This window comes from Asparagus officinalis, chromosome 8, assembly GCF_001876935.1.
Source record: "Asparagus officinalis chromosome 8, Aspof.V1, whole genome shotgun sequence".
NCBI classification, from domain to species: Eukaryota; Viridiplantae; Streptophyta; class Magnoliopsida; order Asparagales; family Asparagaceae; genus Asparagus; species Asparagus officinalis.
The window spans coordinates 1,166,267-1,170,662 of NC_033801.1; positions in this window are offsets into that span (position 1 = coordinate 1,166,267).

A 4,396-nucleotide genomic window follows, 5' to 3' on the forward strand; every position below is an offset into this window, starting at 1 on the left:
GCCGCCCGACCTCCGCGTTCGTACTTCAGTCGAGCCTCCCGTTCGAGCTTCAAGACAGAACCTCGCGTTTCGTGCTTCAGTTGAGGCCTGCGCGTGTCGAACTTCAGACAACCTCGCGTTCGTACTTCAGCACGAACCTATGCGTTCGTATCTTCATGTTGAAGCCTCGGGTTCATCTCTTTAAACGAACCTCGCGTTCGTGTCCCGTAAGTTGCAAGCCTCCGGTTCTTTTTCAAAACGAACCTGCGCGTTCTTCATTTTCAGACGAACCTCGCGTTCCGTAGCTTAAGTGAGTCTCGTACTCAATACAGTCGAAACGTCGCTGTCGAAAGTAAGGAACTTCTGTTCATTATGGTTAAGCCTGCGCTTTCAATGGGTCCACTTTGTATACTTAATTTATTGCAATTAAGTTATGGGCCCTAATTAGGGAGCTGTGAGACGCCCAATTAAGTTTTTGGAATCAAGGTTGATTAATAAAATTGTTTAATTTAAATCTATAATCGGGTTTTTTAATACAAATTATTTATTCAAATATTATGACACTAGGTATTAAGAGTTGTCTCTCACTCCAAAATTGATTAATTGAAACAAGAAGTTGGCCCAAAGTAACCTCTCTTGTGTACGATTGTTTCATGAGAATGTGAAGATGTTTGGTGTGATGCTTTCGTCGTAAATATTTAATCGGCCCAAGGAAGGTATATTTATGTTCAGACTGTATACACATCCTGCGGCGATGATAAGCGGTTCGTCTGAAGTTCGAACGCGAGGCTCGACTGAAGCACAAACGCGAGGTTCGTCAAAAGTTCGAACGTGAGGCTAGACTGAAGCACGAACGCGAGGTTCGTCAAAATTGAGCTTGACGCTCACCTGAATTGAACGCGAGGTTCACTTTAGAACAAACGTGAGGTTCGTTGAAATTGAGCTTGACGCTCACCTGAGTTGAACGCGAGGTTCACCTTAGAACGAACGCGAGGTTCGTTAAAATTGAGCTTGACGCTCACCTGAGTTGAACGCGAGGTTCACTTTAGAACGAACGCGAGGTTCGTTAAAATTGAGCTTGACGCTCACCTGAGTTGAACGCGAGGTTCACTTTAGAACGAACGCGAGGTTCGTTGAGCGCGAAGCTCGGTTAAAATTGAACGAACGCGAGGTTCGTTTGAGGTAACCACCTCCTTAATTTTCGCCACGTTTCACGCACGCACGAACCCTTAGGGTTTCAAATTGAAACCGCCGCCGACAAACCCAAAAATCTTTGATTTTTATTTTCAAAACAGATCCAGAATTGGAAAAAATTGAAGAAAAAATCAAAGGAAAATCCAAAAAATTCCAAAAAGTTACTGTTCATCGGCAATTTTTCAGTTACTGTTCATCCAAAAAACTTTTCGTTACTGTTCATCCGAACAAAAAAAATTACTGTTCATCCGAACCCAAAAATTTTACTGTTCATCCGAACCCAAAAAATTGAATCTTTAACCAGAGATTTAAGATAAAAAACCCAATAAAACTTAAATCCCTAAGAATTAATCAAGGTGGCTCTGATACCACTTGTTAGATCTAAATCATAAAACTTGAGATCTAAAACCATATAGCCATGATTAATTCAAAGAGATTAACAAGGATCTAAAAGAGCGGAAGCTTATACCTGAATCCATTGCTTGATCTTGATTTTGGGTTTTGGATCTTTTAACCTTAGGGTTTTCTCCTTAGCCGAATTTCTCTCTTAGATGGGGTTGAAGAGAATTAGAGAATGTAACCCTAGGTTAGGGACCATAACCCCTTATTTATAGATGTTGTACTTTTGTAATTTAGCCCCTCAATAAATTACAATTACAACCTGGTATCTGCACATATAACCCAATGACTTATTTAAATACCAAATTAACCCAACTTAATTGATCACTTTAGTGGGTTATTCTGAAAGATAGCAATACACATTGATTAATCATATGTGCCCACAAATAGATTTATTAGATTAAATCCAACAGGAATTTGTTGGCAAACACGTATATGTGTAATACTTTTTAGAGGTCATTAAAAAAATTTCTCCTTTCCTTCCCATTTCTCTTTCCACATAGTTAATTAGCTTGCAGCTTTTTCAGGAGCCTGTATTAATTGCCAGTAAATAGGCTAAATGGCACTTAAATACTAAAAGTTTTCCCCTTTTGGCGCTTATATTCCATGAGTCATTTTTTTTGGCAAACAAATACCATAAATTGTTTAAAATTGGCATGTTAATATCCTCTATTACGCGTGAAAATTTTCACCCGAGTGTTTATCTGTGATACTTACATGCTAATTCACTAGTAGAAAAATAAACAAACTAGACGGAACAAACTAGACGGAATCTTTTTCCGTCTAGTTTGAGGCAAACTAGATGGAAAAAATTCCGTCTAGTTTGTTCCGTCTAGTTTGAGTCAATCTAGACGAAAATTTCCGTCTAAATTGACAAACTAGACGGTTTTTATTTTTTTAAAATAAACACTTAACCTAGACGGAATTTCCGTCTAGGTTGTTTCAACCTAGACGGAAATTCCGTCTATGTTGCCCTAAAAAATTAACGAGCTTCCCTCCCTTATTTTTATTTCCCCGCCTAATTTTTTCATTTCCCCGTTTCTTTTTTCTCCCCTCTCCGTCTGACACCCCACCCCCTTCCCCCCCACCCAAACCAAAACGAGCCAGACCCTCCCTCTCTCCCTCTCCAAACCGCCAAATCTCTCTCCCTCTATCTCTCTCTCATCTCCCTCAAAAGAGCTAAATCTCTCTCTCGTCTCAGTGTTTTTGATTTCTGTAAGTTTCATTTCCGATCCTTGAACTTTTGTGTTTCTGGATCTAGGGTTAGGGTTTCGTGTTTTTGATGGTTTTGGATTGGTGATGAGGAGAATGGTGTCGGATGCGAGCAAGAAGGCTGCACAGAAGAAGGCGGCGGTGGCGGCGAAGAGGGGAGGGAAGGCGGTGATGTCGTCTAAGGCTGCGGCGGCGAGTAATGGAGTTAATAAGTCGAGTGATGGGGTCGGAGCTCTTACGATTTCGGATCGGACGTGTACTGGTGTTATCTGCTCGCATCTGCAATCTCGAGATATCCATGTAAGTTTTGTTCGTGTTTTTCATTTTGAGGTTCTTTTGATTTTAAAGCCGTTATTTTACTCTGATTTGTTGTTAAAGTTGAGTTTTTTTTAGCCCAAATTTGTGTTAATCTGCTACATAGTGTGGTATACATCTTTAGTTGGATCTGAACTTGTATAGATTTAGTTGAAGTCCAGCAATAGAGGGATTTCCATCATTTTAGCTGGATCTGAACTTGTGTTAATCATTTAGTTCCATCATTTTAAGGATAGAAGTAAGCAAACCCTATCCTTCTTGCTAACAAAATCTGATCATGAAAAATCCGAAGAGGGATTTCCATTTCCAGCGTAAGAGACTAGCATTCAAATATACTGTTAATCAACATCGGGGGTTGGAATCTGAAATGTTGGACTTGCTTTGGGTTTCTGCTTGACTGAGCTTTTAAATTTCTTTGGAGCGCAATCCTGTAATTATTATCATATATGACAGCATGGTAGAAATAACTGTGGTTTTATATCAGTTGAGACTATGATTTGCAGCACATCATTGCCTATTCTAATCTTATCTCTTTTGTTCTTTACCATTCTTGTTTAGTCATACTTATTTTACCTTATCTCATAATTTTGTGTTATGTCTTCTTGTGCAGGTGGTCAAGCCTAGACCCTTACAGGTTGCAAGTATCCCTGGCTTGCTTGGAATGTTTCAGAATGTAAGTGCTATCCCTTTCAATGGTTTGTATCATGAAATTTTCCTGTTATCTGAAATTCTTAGTGTTATTGTCAATTAAAAATAGCCAACTGGAGAGTTGGGGTTAAATTTCTGTTAGAAACGGAGTTAGAAGTGGACCATCTGTGTGAGATTTGTGTGTGAAACAAGTATTTTGTGAACTCACATAAAAGTTTATGTGAGTTAGAGTGGTCAACAAACCTTCATTTGTTTCAAACTTTTGTAGCTGCTAATTGGACTGAGTAGTTGGTCCTTAATGAAGTTGAATGAAGGAAAGAAGGAAAGAATTCATATAGACAACCTCAAAATTTACACAAAGGCTATGTTGCTGTAAACAACTTCATATGTTTTTACAGTTTGTGCATATTATATTTCCTGGGAGTTTTGAATTGAGAATTAATTGCACGGAATACAGGTTTCAGGGTTTCCTTTTGAAGTCTTTCTTAGCACACTTCCATGATGTGATAACATGTGTTTGATGTGACACCAACGTATATTTTGTGACTGGACATATTTTTTGTGCATGGTAATTTTATTAGGACATCATTATTGATTCTTACACTATTTAGGACATTAGCATTTGGGTTTTGATGCAAGCTAGTTACCT